Source organism: Schistocerca americana, chromosome 3, assembly GCF_021461395.2.
Source record: "Schistocerca americana isolate TAMUIC-IGC-003095 chromosome 3, iqSchAmer2.1, whole genome shotgun sequence".
NCBI classification, from domain to species: domain Eukaryota; kingdom Metazoa; phylum Arthropoda; class Insecta; order Orthoptera; family Acrididae; genus Schistocerca; species Schistocerca americana.
The window spans coordinates 866,585,980-866,604,249 of NC_060121.1; positions in this window are offsets into that span (position 1 = coordinate 866,585,980).

Consider the following 18,270-nt stretch of genomic DNA (forward strand, 5'->3'; position numbering starts at 1 on the left):
AAATTTCTGTTGAACAAGCTCATAGCTCCTCAGGTATGCAGTTTGGAGCTTATGCTTACTGGACATTTCTTCCTTACTTTGGTCCGTGCTACCACCTCTGAAAGCTGCTTACCCTACGGTCTTACCAACAACAGTACCAGTACATGTATTCCACTGTCAGAGGTATCAGAACGCTTTTCGCTCGTAACTTTCGACTCTCGCCTGAAAATGATACATTTATCCTTCTTCGTCATCCTAGAAAGTTCGTAAAACGATCACGGAATCGCCCTGTATATACACACATTTATAGTTGCCGGCCCCTACAGTTTTGACTTTTTGTAGCGTCGTTGGACGAAGTTTCCAGACATGGGTTCCTCTATAAAACTTGACCTACTAAGTCCCCTCTACAACCCTTAGAAGTGTGTGACCCTGTGTACGGTGATTCCCTGGAGGAAAGGAGGCGAGGCAGATTGCATCATATGGACATATACTCCATTCCTATTGCTTTCTGAGGCATAATACATTTAATCATTGTATTTTTTTTATTGTGACGTGCGGTTCCTATCTTATCCAGCTGTCGCCTTTTCTCCGAATGTCTGTACGGTTAATATCTTTCGTCAAATCCAGCTACAACAGATGCACATTTTCACACTGGAGACACCGCTGCGGCACTTCGGTTTCATCTCTGGTTAAAAATTAATCGTGATATGATACCGTTAATATTAGTCTGTAAACTAATGACATTTACGAGAAACGGGATGACTAACACGCAAAATAAATGTCTTTTGTCACAGGAAACACTCGTGATACAATGGAAAAAAATCTAAGCCTGTTTCTCTGTTAATATGCGTGTAATGTTGTGGGTCAGGTCAGCCTGTGGGATAACACTATCTTCAGTGACCATATTTATCTATGAATGTGTATTGATCTAACTGACATTAGTAGATTCAAGCAGTGGTTATCGTGTAAAAGTCGTTGGGTCTCTTTTAGCACTGTGCAGTGAAATATTGAACAATTTCGAATAGAAACTGTATTATTTATTTCACTTTTTCGTACATGTTTTGTACGGAGGAGGTTCTAGAATACTTGCTAATTTAAGACTGATTCCTACATTTAGCAAACAAACGACAGAGCAATTGATGTATGGGAGCGTAGTCACTTCATAATGGCGAATTGTTAAGAATAGCGATTTATATGTGGTAAAAGTACTTAGAATTGTTTATTTTTTTAAAAATAAAACCGGCTTTTCTTGCTGCAATTGTAGTTTATTTTTCCCAGACGCGTTTAGCCTTATTCTTACTCTAAGAGGCCTTCAATGGGATCTACAACGATACAGTTTCCAAGATGCTACTCCAGACGCATGTGAAATGAATGCGCGCAATGGGAAATACTGAACACGAATATGAAGATTTGGCCCTGTCTGACTACCCCCTGAAGCAGATCTTAGGATCTGTTAATGGTGATGTTATCTCCTCCTTCCTGATTTTTAACATATAAATTACAATATAAACATAAATGAATAATCAAGGGAACTAGTAACTACAAATCGTAAATGCTGTTTCTACTTATACATTTATTGTCAATTACAACCTCTTTATATATTACAAATGTTTATATATCAATATCCAATATACATAAAGAGATACAAATGGATTTCCTAACTAATATTATTGATCAATTGCCCAAGTCTGCCCCTTTTTATGGTTACGCTATCTAATATAAAAAACGCAAAATGACTGACATCACCTACATACCAAACATTAGAAGACACTACTTTCAAAAATGATCTACAGTGGCGTGCAACCTCAGTGGAAGTAAAATTTACGTGATCACAGCTGTTTAGCTTTATAGCCCAAATAAGCCGAAGCAATTAGCAATATCACCGTATGTACTGCGTCCGGTGCATTGGAGTGATGGTTCTCGTACATGTCTGTGACGATGGAAGAACTCCAGCCACAAAATAAAAACTCTTTCAAACACTAGGACGGCAGAAGGCGGTCCTCTGGCTAGTATGATCTGATACTGTCTTCTCCTCTCTGTGTTCTACAGACAAGAAACGCGAGCTCCCAGCCACAAGGACAGAATTCAGATGTGTCTCTACGTGAGTTTAGACAGAGGAAGTGCTCTAAATCACTGAACTCTTGAGTACTCAACGATGACTTCCTACCCGGAGGCGAAGTACAGAATCGTATAAGTTCGCTACAATACAGTGCCTAACCGTTCTAATTATAAAATCTCCTGAGAGCATAGACAGCAAGTCTATCTGTACCAACAAAAGCTGATTCTAAGCGACCGTCAAACACGGGTGCTCAAAACGGAAGACCTCTTTCTCTCCACCGCTGGCTTCCCAGAAAACCTCGGCTCCCCTGCCTCGTAACTGCAGAAGGCGAATCATATTCTCGAAAACACGCAGTATTCTCCCTCTCTTCAAATTCTTCCGAATGCCGACCAACCATACTTTAGTCATTTGTCGTCCAGCGCGGGTACGCTTCTCAGAGCAAAAATCCACGGAAATAACCCAGCCTGTGTGATTTCCGAGGTAACATTTCCTCGTTCCTCTCTGCTGCGTCCAAGATTTTCAGAGTTTCTGAAGTATTATCCGGTTATCCTTCCCGCCCTGCTACAACACCGGCTGGCGACCACTGTATTGTGGTTCAGCACTCAGGTGCCCCGACCGTCCATCTTGTCTACTTCCTGTGTTAAGCAGGGCCAACACAACTGTGTGGGCTTTTCCACCCAGGGCTTGACTTACGCCTGCTGTTTCATTTCCACTGGCATTCCAACCTCTAGTTGTATAGTCAATCATTCATTACGCCGTTTTGATAATAAAGACACTCCCTTTCACACAATAATTACTATTTACAAGGTGTATGTGACAATGTCAGTCATCTTTAAATATCCAAGTATACGATTTGCACCCTATCGAATGGTACCTAATTCCAGTTGTAAATCGCGGCAAAGTATGTAGATGAGTGCTTGTAAGGTGCGAAATTATAGCCACCTTACAAGTTTTGTTATTTTTAGGTTATCAAACAGTTCATGTGGCGTTTTTTTTATGTATGCAAGTAATTACTTAAAGTTTGTGGGCCTCCTCCTCGCATTTGGTCTGGAGGTCACACTACCACTTCATTTCCGAAACATGGCGAACACCGTGAAAGAAAAACTTTGGAAGATAAAATTCTGATTATGGTGCGGAAATGGAATAGTAGTATGACCTCCAGACTAGATGAGAGGAAACGCAAATGCCAAAAAACTGTAAGTAATTACTTATTTACATAAAAAAACGGAACATGAACTGTTTAATAATCTAAAAATAACAAAACTGTGTCGTTCTAGATCCCACTGAAGATGCCTTAGACTAAGAAAAAGGCGAAACGCCTCTGGGGATAATAAACTACAGTTGCAGCAAGACAAGTTGATTTTATTTACAAAACAAATATTTCTGTGCTTGGTCCGGTGAATGGCAACGCAAACAAAGTTGTTACTATGAATTGTATTTGGTTGTCCAACAAGTCCTGATGTTTTATTTTTAAGTGAAAATTCAGCGTAAAAATAAAATATTCAGGCAATGCGTTTTATGTTATTCGATAGAGAATTATGTGCTCTACAAAACAGTGTGTTTAGTTTTTTTATACTGATATTTCTGTTCTTCTCAAGTCATTAAAGTGGAGAGTCAGGTCTACACATAAGAGCATTTCCGACACCTTCTGCTTTTTGCGTTTATTCTAGGTCTCAAAGTCACAGAAACTGCTCCAGAGATTTTCGAAGTCTATGGGCGAAGAAACAGTGCCTCTTAGGGCGGCTCAGAACTGCTTTAAGTGATTCAGTGACGGCAATTTCGACCTCAGAGACATGCATGACCCACCAAGAATTACTTGATCGGAATCAAAGACGAGTGCGCAACTTCACGTCAACAAATGCAACGACTCAGCAATGCTATCCAGCAAAAACAATCTCATCGGTGACATGGCGTTCTGCTGCAACACGACATCGCCCTCACATCACCAAGGGAGCCACTCAGAGGCTCGACTAAGGAAGTGCTGCCACGTCCTCCGTATTCTCCCTACTTGGCGCCTTCGGATTTCCTTACGTTCCGATTGGTCTCGAAGACCCTGTGTGGCTCTTCGCTCAGTAATGACGTGGAACTGAAGGCTTGGTGGACGAGTTTTCGAGTGGAAACTAAGTGATTGAACAGATTGTTGAACACTGGGTAGAAGTTGTAATCAACAGTGGAGAATTCTTTATTGATTGGTTTGTTGTTTATTTCTTGTTTATTCCTGCCGAAACGTAAACCTTAAAAACATACCTCAGGATTTATCGGCCAATCTAACAACTGTACTGAAAGTTGTGTAACTGCTGTCGTGGTATTATTTGCGATGACATTAAAACTGTGTTGACAAGGAAATGGGGCTGCTTAAGCATTTAGTAGAGGAAAACCTAAAAAGCGTTGTGACGTTGCCAACACTGAAAGAACGACGCTTCCTTGGAAGTCCAGTATCAAGCAATATGTGTAATTTCGGTTGGTATATTTGGTTGTAGTCGCTTCTCTGTTGATCCATCAGGGATATAGGACAGCAGCTGGTCTGATATTCACCAAAAAATGTCGCCAGACAGCCTGTTTTACAAATAGGTCGATATTATGGTAGCTTATATTACCAAGGGAATAGGAATTACCTAGTCAACTGAGATTTTCGGAGGACTCCCCTTGGTTAATGTGGTACATAGGATCCTTCTTCGTTCCACCCTAGATTTTGCCCGCCGATTAATTGATGTTTGAGGGACAAAAAGTCATCTCTCTTTATTTTTTGATTTAGTATATAACATATTTTATGCGTATTCCTAGTATGTTCTTTGGTTACAGTTTTTCAGTTCGTAATTTGTCAGTCGTTGGGTATTGCCTCTGGTTGCGTTTCTTCTGATATTGTGACAACAAATTCTGATATGTAACTGGCGGTGATAATAGTTCAGCGATAGATGTGCACACTATTGCGTACTCCATATGTTACTTCGCGATGTTTTAATTTGAATGAGGATAGGTTTTCCTAAGCACTAGGGAGTTTCTCACCTGTAAGAATTACAAAGGTTTTTTCAATAAAAAAATTAAAAATTAAAACAAATATAACACGAAAAGGAAGAAACTAAATAAGCTTCATTCGTTTGTCTTTCTGATTCTGTATATTGTCTAGTTTTTATTTTATTTTAATTATTTGTTTTTTGTAACGTTTGGCATGTTTTGTTATACCTCCGTCATGTTAAAATAGTTTCGATGCTAACCGTATGTGTACATAGTCTGCTTTGTTGTTCTGTACGTGCACAGATTTTCTTACCGGTGTAAACGGCATTTTGTGCGTTTAAGGACTTTTATTACCACGCTTCATTTTCTGTAATGTCAGCTGTGGTATACGTTAGTAGTAGTATAAAACCGTTTGTACGACACTTTTGATATCAAATTGATATGCAAATTAATTAAATTGATCAATTAATCATCCCCACCCACCCCTGTTCACCCTCGCCCCCGACCACGCCCACCCCAACCACCTGATGACGTCACGTGTGCCCAGCCCCCTCCACCCTCCCCCAGCCTACCCTATTGGTAGGAATTTTGAATTTTGGCGGGAATTTCGAATTTTGGTGAGAATTTCAAATTTTGGTGGGAACTTCAAATTTTGGGGGGAATTTCTTTTGTCCTAGGGTTGCGCTGACATTCACCCCACTCCCAACCAGGAATTGGTGGGAAATTAAAATTTGCGGTTCCTTTCCCGGTACTCAAACCCTGGTACTCCTGGACAGAAAGCCCAAGTGCACCCCTCCCTAGTACAATTAAACCCCAGAGGCACTTGGCATTGACGGAAATTAAAAATGGCGGTGCCCTCCGAGACTTGAACCATGATTATACTGGATGGAAAACCCAAGTGCACCCCCTAACACATGGAAAATGTCCAGATGCAGGAGAGAAAGGTTAGGTTAGTGTAATTTATTTATTTTGGTTGGGAAATTGACGCAAAGATCGGTCCTAATTACATAATTATTCACAAAGATCAGGCCTAATTACACAACAATATGTATAGTGCTGCACAAGGATGTCATAAAATCGCAATACAAATAAAAAACTGATGATACCATACAACTGCTGTTATCATGCTTGGAAAAAACGTCGCAGTACCATTCGAAACTAAGGACAACACACTCAAACTTTACCCTTAACCTACAGCCTGGCTGGAAAAAGGCAGGGGTGTAAGGTACTATCTTCATTCTTCTTGGTGGGAAATATGTTCAACTGACTAGGTGTTGGTGTTCGATAGAGAGGAGTTTAAAAAGTGTATTACCTGTAAGCATACATCGCTGTTTGACGTTAGAGTTCACTACAGATGCCTGCTCAAAAACCATCCTGCAGCCCAGGTAATCAAAGCCAATACACGGTACCACAAATTATGAAAAAAATGCCTCACAGTGTTAATTAAACTTCTGAATTGTTGTGAAAAACCAGCACTCGTAATGCACGGGTCATAATGCAGCACATGCACTGGGGAAAATCGTCGTCCTAATAGACTGCAAAATGAAGACACGACGCTTTCCAAAACAAAGCACCGAGACATCACCCACCCTGTCAATGGAAAGATGAGATTAACTGTACAGGTCACCACCTTTTAACAGCTGTTGGAAGCACTCTACAAAACTGCAAACTCTTCCAGTTTCTGTATGATGCGATGTCTTCCACATTTTTGTCAATGAGAAACGTTTTATTTCTACCAGCCAAAGTTGTGGTGCTGTATAGTTTTGCCGGCCGGTGTGGCCGTGCGGTTAAAGGCGCTTCAGTCTGGAACCGCGTGACCGCTACGGTCGCAGGTTCGAATCCTGCCTCGGGCATGGATGTGTGTGATGTCCTTAGGTTAGTTAGGTTTAAGTAGTTCTAAGTTCTAGGGGACTGATGACCACAGATGTTAAGTCCCATAGTGCTCAGAGCCATTTGAACCATTTTTTGAACTGTATAGTTTATGCCTTGCGATGGTCAGTTTTCTGAGAAAGCCAGAGGATCGAAACGTCTTAATGTCAGATTAGCAGAGCTGACACGGATCTCTAAGTCATGGTAGAAAAAACAAAGTGTATGGCGGTGTACACTGATTGGGTGTGTTACAACCGAAATAGCAATGTATTAAACTGCTTATGAAAGAGCAATACAGGTACCCTCTCGTGTGATTGATTGTCTGTTGGATAGGGTCATCCTGCATTACAGGTGATGAAACTTTACACCGGTCTGTGGAAGCGACTTCGACCACGATCCAACTGCTCCAATGAACCAATACCTGTATATGTAATAGGATCGCCACATATGTTTGGGTGATAGAGACGAATGCATCCTGAGAGACACAGATCTTCTTTGGACCACCTGTATGTAATCTGGAGATGTGTCGCAAAATCTTCGTCCTTCCTCCATGCCGTATATGATGTGTCTTCCTAATTTTCCCAACAAAGAACACCACTGTAACTGCTCGTACTATCTCTTCAACTTCCTCATGTTGCAGGGGAAAGCTTCGTATGGCGTTGGCCTGTACACGGTTGGCGGAGCTGTGACACCATGTTCCCATTTCTACCGAGTGGTCAAACGCGCTCCCGTCCCATTAATTCAGCTCGTCCTGTTTCCCCACAGGATGCAGAATGTCTTAGAAATAGCACTCTCCGACTTCCGTACAGTTCAGACTTAAATTGGGACGATCTCATAATCTAAGCTGCAGCGACGGCAGGAGCAGTTACAAAATGCAGAGGGACTATCTAAAAAAACAGCGCTGGAGTTCTTGGTATATGGGATCCTTAGCATATAGGTTCGATAAAAAAAAAAAAGGTGACTCGTTTCGAGATACGAGAGTGGCACGAATAAGATTCACTAGTGGCTGTAATCTTTAAAAGACGTCTCTACAGGATCCAACGCAAATATGTGATTGAATGGATAGACCTAGATTTCAAATTGCGGACAGCATTTCGGACAGCATTTCTGCCTGAAAGCGTAACACTACCAGTGACCCGTGTGTATCTTCGTAGACACAAGATCGCTTTTTATGCAGGGTGATGGTAACATAGGCGTTATGATCGTGTTTTTAATAGCGCTGTCCTTACGCGAAATGTATGTTGTGGGCTGTAGAATCCCTCTGTGGTCAGCTTCGGATGTCATTTCTCAAAAGCGTTCCTTGAAAAGAACATCGTGTTCCCTCTATGGATTCGCACTTGTCCTACTTGGCGAGTGTAATCCGACTGCTGAATAAAGAATTATTCGCCATACAAAGTGACTGACTCTCATGACCAATTTAATTAATTAGCCTATCAGACATATCAATGACGTGCTGCCTGGCAGTTGGAAGAGATAACTAGGGCATCACGGAATGATTCTTGACAAGTATTTCTTTTCTTTTTTTTCGTTGTGGTTATATCTTTTAACGAAATTTCAATCTCCCACCTACATAGGGCGAGACAGGCCACTCTGTAGCAATTCTGGACGAGTGGGATGTCGCATTGTCCTGCTGGAATTGCGGAAGTCCGTCGAAATGCACAATGGACATGAATCGATGCAGGTAGTCAGACAGGACGCTTACGTAAGTGTAAACTGTCAGAGTCGTATCTAGACGTATCAGGGGTTCCACATCACTCCAACTGCACACGTCCCACACCATTACAGAGCCTCCACAAGCTTGAACAGTCCCCTATTGACATGTAGGGCACATGGATTCAATAGATTGTCTCCATACCCGTACACGTTCGTCCTCTCGATACAATTTGAAACGAGACTCGTCCAACCAAACAACATGTTTCCAGCCATCAACAGTCCAATGTCGGTGTTGGCGGGCCAAGGCGAGGCGTAAAACTTTGTGTCGCGTAGTCAGCAGGGGTGCATGAGTGGCCCTTCCGCTCCGAAGGCCCATATCGATGATGTTTCGTTGAATGGTTCGGATGCTGAAACTCGCTGATGGCCCTGCACTGAAATCTGCAGCGAATTGGGTAAGGGTTGCACTTCTGTCACACTGAACGATTCTCTTCAGTCGTCGTTGGTCCCGTTCTTGTGGGATCTTTTTCCAGTCACAGCGATGTCGGAGTTTTGGTGTTTTACCGGATTCCTGATATTCACGGTACACTCGAGAAATGGTCGTACGGTAAAATCTGCACTCTCGGAGATGCTGTGTCCCATCGCTCGTGCGCCGACTATAACACCACGTTCAAACCCACTTAAATCTTGATAACCTGCGATTGTAGCAGCTATCTAACAACTGCACCAGACGCTTGTTGTCTTATATAGGCGTTGCTGATCGCAGCGCCATATTCTGCCTGTTTACATAACTCGTTGAATAGTTCACACACTGACACTTGTTGATGGCGTAATTGAATACGCATGTGTAAACCAGTTTCTTTGGTGCTTCGGTGTACAATGTGTGATATTCGCTATTTTTGACTTTATTAAAACAGCAAATACGAGTAGTTAATACTTTCAGCCAGAAGACAAATACTTGTTTACAAATAATGATTAATGTATAATGAGGCGTCGCATGGCGACGGTGAAATTTTCTAAATAATGTAATTAGTCGTCTTTGGGCGGCAATATAAACAGAAAAATACGGATAGATACGCGATCCTTCACTATTTTGTTCGCTGGAGAACAAATGAAGCCTTGAACGCTAAAAAGACTTGTACTGTTTTTCTCAAGTAAGAAAGACGCAGATCTGTGGCAGTCTGATCTAATTTTTTACTAAATGTATAAAAACGTGTTATGTCTAAGTTTGAGTGAAGTGTAAAGAACTGTTATAACTTACCGTGACGACGCACGAGCGACTCAAAGAAGACAATGGCCATATAAAAGAGCGCTCAATGGACATGATACGGACATAAAAATCTACCGTCATTGTAGTACTAAGCTTAAGGTACGATATATGTTTTAATTTATAATAAATATTTGTTCTGGGAATACTGAATCATTTAGCAGTGCTCATTCCTATCATCTCCTCAGTATTATTTTCATTTTAATTATGCATTTTGCTAATATTACAGACACCAAGATAAGCAGTCCAATGCGCGTGTTACATTGATAAAAAGAAAACTGTTTTATCGTCTTCTTGCATCAGCTTTAATATTGAATTTCCCTTTTGTGTGATGTTACAGTTGTTTTTGCGCCCTTAAGAACTTTCTGGTCCCTTAGGAAATTGTTTTGTCATAACAATAACTTCACAACCGGGTATGATCGTATCTACGATCATGAAGTAATTAGAAAGACGATAATGCGATTTCTTAATCAACAGCACGCTAGTTGTGACTGCCTCAAGCCACGCGAAACTGCAAGTAAAAACTAATCACATCTCATAATGCAATATTTTATGACAATGGTCAATCTATGATTCTTACGCCAATTGTGATTGATAAAACAGTAAGCTAAATCTCAATTTCCAACTTTCCATTGAATAACAACATCACTTCTATTTTGTAACATCACAAATGACGTACCTACGTACTTCCAAATTTTCTCAAATGTAGGAATAAATAAATGGTTAGCAGCTACGGACTGTTTTCTTTTTGAATTAGGGTCTTTAATACATACACGATTTGAATGGAGGGTAACAGGATGAACGCAATCGTATTTAGAACGCCTAAACTCCGAGCATTTCTAAAGTCCATGAGTGAGCTCGAACATAGTACAAAGTAGTTCTGGCGTCGCGTGCCGGTTCGCTGACGCTGCCTGTGCCGTAATATCCATTACGCATATTGCGCAGCGCACGTGTTTTAATTTGATGTTCTCCCGTAACGGCAATGAGTGAGTGTTCCGCAATGCGAAAATGAGATGCAGTTTATGGAGCTTTTATGCTCGACGCGCAGGCTGCATTTCAAATTCCGGTAAACTCATTAACGGTTCCGTAGCGCATAGCTTTTAGCGGGTAACGACTTTATTTTCTCCTGTCGATTCAGAAACAAAAGCCTTGCAGAACTACATGAGGGACTGGAAATTATCTTGGGTAGAAATGGGCTGATTCTGGGAGTATTTAAAGCGTCATTAGGTACAGAAACCATCAACATACTCCTAGGCCCAAAGGATTACATCGGAATCCGTATGTGATGTGTTCAAAAAAAATTTGGAGTGTTTCGAAAATTTTGGGTTGGTGCATAATTTCGTGTCGCTTTCCCGTAGATTTTGTAAACATAACTACACGTAACAGAGACTTTAGTCATCAACTGTATATTCTCCTTCACTGTTTACAACGATCTGCTAACGCCGGGATAACTTTTGGATTCCACGACTGCAGGAATCACACGGTTTCGAGGCGAAGAACTCGTCGAGCCGTGGATCGGGTCGCATACTCATTCGCAAAGAAAGTTCCTTGAATGCTCTTCGATGGATAGCGGAAAAGGTGAAAATCTGAGTGCGCAAGATCAGATGAATTTGTTAGGTGCGGATTGACTTTCCAACTCAACTGCTGTGTAGTGGTTTCTGTCAGTCTAGCAGAATGCGGGTTGGCGTTATCATGGAGTAGCATCACATCTCGCATTTTTCCTGTCCTTGTTCATGGACTGCGCCTCAGTTGTTGACAATAAATGTCAGCAGTGATGATTAAACATGGGTGAAGCAATTCGTAGTATACCGCACCGTGGCTGTTACACCAGATGCACAACATTATCGTTTGCGGCTGTGCGCAAGTCTTTGTACGGGGGGGTTGCTGTCGTTTGGACTCAAACATTCCTTTCTTTGAAACTTTCTGTCAGATTAAAACTGTGTGCCGGACCGAGACTCGAACTCGGGAACTTTGCCTTTCGGGGGGCAAGTGCTCTACTCAAGCACGACTCACGCCCTCTCCTCACAGCTTTACTTCTGCCAGTACCTCGTCTCCTACCTTCCAAACTTTACAGAAGCTCTCCTGCGAACCTTGCAGAACTAGCACTCCTGAAAGAAAGGATATTGCGGAGACATGGCTTAGCCACAGCATGGGGGATGTTTCCAGAATGAGCTTTTCACTCTGCAGCGGAGTGTAAAAAGTTCGCAGGAGAGCTTCTGTAATGTTTGGAAGATAGGAGACGAGGTACTGGCAGAAGTAAAGCTGCGAGGAGAGGGCGTGAGTCGTGCTTGAGTAGAGCACTTGCCCCCCGAAAGGCAAAGTTCCCGAGTTCGAGTCTCGGTCCGGCACACAGTTTTAATCTGCCAGAAAGTTTCATATCAGCCCACACCGCGCTGCAGAGTGAAAATCTCATTCTGATTCCTTTCTTTTTCTTACGTTAGCATAATGACACAATTTCTCGTCGCCAGTAACGATACTGAATGAAAGGTCGGTGTTGTTCACGATCCAGTTGATAATGAGCAAGTAGAGAACACATATGGCTACATATTTTGGTTTAGAACACGTGGTACCCATACACCCGATTTTCTGAATCTTCCCCATTGCCTGCAGTGTGCACGATGATGGAATAATTTCAGTTCATCACATTTATCAGTTTTCGAGAACACTGACACGAATCATTGTAATTTAAGGCATTCAAACGATTTTCATAAAATCCTGAAGATCTTCCTGAATGTGGAGAGTCACAAATGTCAAAACGACCATCCTTAAAACGAGAAAACCATTTTATTGCCGTGCTCTGTCCAATGAAACTATACATGGCGCAAATAGTTCTGGCTGCCTCCGCTCCTTTATTGAACTCAGACAGCAGAATGTGTCGGAAACGTTACGATTTCTCCACTTGGCACTCCATTTTATAGCGTCCACAGGTCAACTCACTATCTCTAAATGACAAAATGACAGAATGTAAACTCAACTAGCAACAGTGAACTAGAAATAAAGAACGACAATCCATAAATGAACCCATAGCAAGCAAAATACCAGCATACAAAACAAAGCCGCTTTTTACTTATGCATCAACTTAATAATTTTATTTATCCGTCCACATCAACGTTTTTCTTCTTTCAATACTCTGTCCGCAGACAGGTATCAATCTCTCTGTCCTCATCATCCTCCTTCACTTGCTTGCAACTGTTCCTCTCTTCACATCTGTTAGCATTCATTCCAAACCTCCTTCTTCCCCTCCCTCTTCTTCCTTCTACTTTTCCCTCCATGATTATTTGAAGCAGACAAGGTGTTTTCCTCTTCTGTTTCATCCTCATGAAGTTCCTCTCCTGTCCTGCCCCACACCTCCTCATTTCTCATTCTGTCGATCCGTTTTACTTACTCAGTTCTTCTCCATAAACACATTTCAAAATTTTCCAGTGATTTTTGTCCTTTCTGACTGTTATGCCCACGTCTCAGAACCATAAGACACCAAACTCCACACAAAACATTTGACTAACCTCTTCCTAAGTGCAATGGAGATGCTTGTGACTGTCAACAAACCGTTCACTTTCCCGAAAGCTCAGTTTCCCAAAGAGATTCTCCGTCTCACTTCCTCTGTACAATTTCCGCTGCAATTTGCCAAGGTTCCCAAATACTGGAAAGGCTGAACCCGTTCTAATATTATTCTGTCTAGTTATATATTAATCGTGTTGTCTTCCTTTCCGATTCTCATCACTTTGGTCTTGCCAATGTCCAATTTCATTGCACACTTTTTACCCACACTTGAAATATTCTCCATCGTTACTTGGAGACCTTCCTCCGTTTCTCCTAGCACAGTCGTATCATCAGCATACGTGATGGTTTTTATTCTTTCTCCTCTCACTACAGGTCCTTTTGATTTTTGCAAGGCCTTACTGATTAGCTTTTCGGCATATACACTCTACGACAAAAAAGGCGCACAGCGAAGGGATTATTCGTACAGAAATCGGTAGATGTATTGTAAATGCAGAGACAGATGTTTACAATTTCAAAAACATTGGATGATTCATTCAAGAGGAAGAGATTCACGTACTGAGCAAGTCAATAAAGTTGGATGATTCGTTCAAGAGGAAGAGATTCACGTACTGAGCAAGTCAGTAAAGTAATGATCCACCTCTGGCCCTTATCCAATCTGTTATTCGGCTTGGAATTGACTGGCAGCGTTGTTGGAATCCTCTTGAGGAATATCCTGCCAAATTCTGTCCAACTGGGGCTTCAGATTGTCAAAATCCCGAGCTGTTTAGAGGGTACTGCTTATAATGCTCAAAACGTTCTCAATTCATGCGAGATCTGGCGGCTTCGTTGGCCACGGTAGGGTTTCACATGCATAGCATCGCGGCTAGTTAATAGCGGGATCTATCACTGAAGACAAATCTACTATCGTCAATGGGATTACTGGTCGAAAACGTGTCTGGAGGCGCCTCAGACAGAGATGGGAAACCAAACTGACTGTCGCCAGCCATAAGGCCCGACAATCATGAGTGATGGTTTGCGTTGGCATCTCTTTTCATAAAAGGACGCCCTTTTTTTTTCATCAGCGGCACCCTTACAGCCCAGCGGTACGTTGACGATAACCTACGCCTCGTATTGCTGCTCTTCGTGGCAAGCCATCCTGTGCTTGTATTTGAGCGAGATAATGGCCGCCCAATCAATTATGTCAAATTTAGCAGTGTTATCCGATTGGATATGATACACTCACACCAGCACCTTTTCCAATACTCGAAGCACTTCTGCAACTCTATCTTTAGGGTAGCTTGAGGGTGCTCCAGCGATGCGTTTATAATCTGATGTATCCTTGATAAACGACGATCTTTTGAAGCTTTCTTTATTTTGAGATAGGGAAAAAATTCGCATGGGGTCATGTCTGAGGAATATCGAGGCAGGGACATCACTGCAGCAGTGTTTTTGGCCAAAAACTCACGGACAAGCAACGAAGCTTGAGTAGGTACGTTATCCTGGTGTAAAAGCCATGAATTATTTCGCCACAAATCCGGACTTTTTTCTTCGGACTGCTGCACACAAACGGCATAGGCCTTGTATGCAGTACTCCTTACTGATAGTTCGACTTTGTAGGAAAAAAACTCATGATACACGATGTTGTTAAAATCGAAGAACACAGCGATCATAACCTTCACGTCTGTGAACAGCACCTGTCGCGCTTTTTTCTATGTCGGTGATCCAGGATGCTTTTGCCGGGACGATTGAGCCCTAGTTTCGACGCCACACCCATAAACCCCTGCTTCAGCTCCTTCTACGAGACGTTTCAGTGGTTTTGCATCGTTACTGAGTTCATCTAGCGGCCCTTGGCCAACTTCGTTAGAAATTGAACAGTTTTGGAGCAAAATTTGCTGTGACACCATACCGAGAACATCCGAAAAATCAATGGTATGAGCCAGCTGATAAGCCATCAGCATCAGCGACTTCTCTGATGGTGATCGGTGATTGTTAGTAATAATTTCTTACATTTTTCCCACGATTTCTTCGACTGACGATGTACTGAGGGCGTCATTGACGCTCGTCTTTTCCAACGTCTTCATGGCCTTTTTCGAAGCGATTGTACCACTCACAAACCCTTGGTTTACTGTTGTAAATCACCAGCGCTTCTAAAACTTTGCTACAATTTATTCACTTTTTACACTCCTGGAAATTGAAATAAGAACACCGTGAATTCATTGTCCCAGGAAGGGGAAACTTCATTGACACATTCCTGGTGTCAGATACATCACATGATCACACTGACAGAACCACAGGCACATAGACACAGGCAACAGAGCATGCACAATGTCGGCACTAGTACAGTGTATATCCACCTTTCGCAGCAATGCAGGCTGCTATTCTCCCATGGAGACGATCGTAGAGATGCTGGATGTAGTTCTGCGGAACGGCTTGCCATGCCATTTCCACCTGGCGCCTCAGTTGGACCAGCGTTCGTGCTGGACGTGCAGACCGCGTGAGACGACGCTTCATCCAGTCCCAAACATGCTCAATGGGGGACAGATCCGGAGATCTTGCTGGCCAGGGTAGTTGACTTACACCTTCTAGAGCACGTTGGGTGGCACGGGATACATGCGGACGTGCATTGTCCTGTTGAAACAGCAAGTTCCCTTGCCGGTCTAGGAATGGTAGAACGATGGGTTCGATGACTGTTTGGATGTACCGTGCACTATTCAGTGTCCCCTCAACGATCACCAGTGGTGTACGGCCAGTGTAGGAGATCGCTCCCCACACCATGATGCCGGGTGTTGGCCCTGTGTGCCTCGGTCGTATGCAGTCCTGATTGTGGCGCTCACCTGCACGGCGCCAAACACGCATACGACCATCATTGGCACCAAGGCAGAAGCGACTCTCATCGCTGAAGACGACACGTATCCATTCGTCCCTCCATTCACGCCTGTCGCGACACCACTAGAAGCGGGCTGCACGATGTTGGGGCGTGAGCGGAAGACGGCCTAACGGTGTGCGGGACCGTAGCCCAGCTTCATGGAGACGGTTGCGAATGGTCCTCGCCGATACCCCAGGAGCAACAGTGTCCCTAATTTGCTGGGAAGTGGCGGTGCGGTCCCCTACGGCACTGCGTAGGATCCTACGGTCTTGGCGTGCATCCGTGCGTCGCTGCGGTCCGGTCCCAGGTCGACGGGCACGTGCACCTTCCGCCGACCACTGGCGACAACATCGATGTACTGTGGAGACCTCACGCCCCACGTGTTGAGCAATTCGGCGGTACGTCCACCCGGCCTCCCGCATGCCCACTATACGCCCTCGCTCAAAGTCCGTCAACTGCACATACGGTTCACGTCCACGCTGTCGCGGCATGCTACCAGTGTTAAAGACTGCGATGGAGCTCCGTATGCCACGGCAAACTGGCTGACACTGACGGCGGCGGTGCACAAATGCTGCGCAGCTAGCGCCATTCGACGGCCAACACCGCGGTTCCTGGTGTGTCCGCTGTGCCGTGCGTGTGATCATTGCTTGTACAGCCCTCTCGCAGTGTCCGGAGCAAGTATGGTGGGTCTGACACACCGGTGTCAATGTGTTCTTTTTTCCATTTCCAGGAGTGTATATTAAAATTTGATAAAAATTCTCTTATCCATTTTTATGCAAAATAAATGATCGCTCGTACTACATGTAACATTTTTGACAGTTGACAACAAATAAAATATCTCTGTAAGTAGGCTGTTCATGTTTTTATGCTGGTAACGCCACGTAGCGCTCTGTATGAAAATCGCTTACTGTGCTGTGTGCAGTCTGTGGCTGATTTGCATTGTTGGAATATTTTCTATTGTAGTGTTGGGCAGTTGGATGTGAACAGCGCGTAGCGTTGCTCAGTTGGAGGTGAGCCGCCAGCAGTGGTGGATGTGGGAAGAGAGATGGCAGAGGTTTGACAGCGGACGATCTGGACGTGTGTCCGTCAGAAAAACGAAATTTGTAAGACTGGATGTCATGAATTCATATATATATCATGACTTTTGAACACTATTAAGGTATATACATTGTTTGTTCTCTATGAAAATCTTTCATTTGATAACTATGCCTATTAGTAGTTAGTGCCTTCAGTAGTTAGAATCTTTTATTTAGCCGGCAGTATTGGCGCACGCTGTATTGCAGTAGTTTGAGTAACGAAGATTTTTCTGAGGTAAGTGATTCATGAAAGGTATAGATTATTGTTAGTCAGGGTCATTCTTTTGTATGGATTATTGAAAGTCAGAGTGCGTTGCGCTAAAAAAAAAATATTGTGTGTCTATTTAGTGTTGATCAGAATAGTAAAGAGAGAAATGTCTGAGTACGTTCTGTTTTGCTCAGCTATTTGAAAATCAGCACTGTCATTGATATATTTTTCTAAGGGGACGTTTCATATAAAATATCTCGTACGGCTAACATATGTTTTACCCCAGGTCATCGAGCTAGTATCAAAATTACCTGGACCCCGGATTCGAACCCAACCACTGATTAAATTTTAAATAAAAATCTTCAGCAATGGCGGCCGAAGACTTCCGAAATAAGAAGTCACCCTCGTTCTGCCAACGAACTTGTTGAAGGGGGCGGAGGTGCAGACCGAGGTTCAGAGCGTACTCTTGCCCCTGGGACGGGAAACTGCCCCTAAAAGGCGGAAGAATCAGCAATGGTTAACGGCATGAGGATGCAGATGGCAATGGAAACCCACTGCATTAGAGACACACATCGTGTATCCATAGGGCTAAAGGGCCTGTATATGAGAAAGCAACCGGATGACATTTTACACGAGTCAGAGCTTGGAATGTTGGAAGTTTCAACGTTGTAGGAAAGCTACAAAATCTGAAAAGAGAAATCCAAAGGCTCAATCTAGATACAGTGGAGGCCAGTGTAGTGAAATGGAAATGGTTCAAGTGGCTCTGAGCACTATGGGACCACAGCTGAGGCCATCAGTCCCCTAGAACTTAGAACCACTTAAACCTAACTAACCTAAGGACATCACACACATCCATGCCCG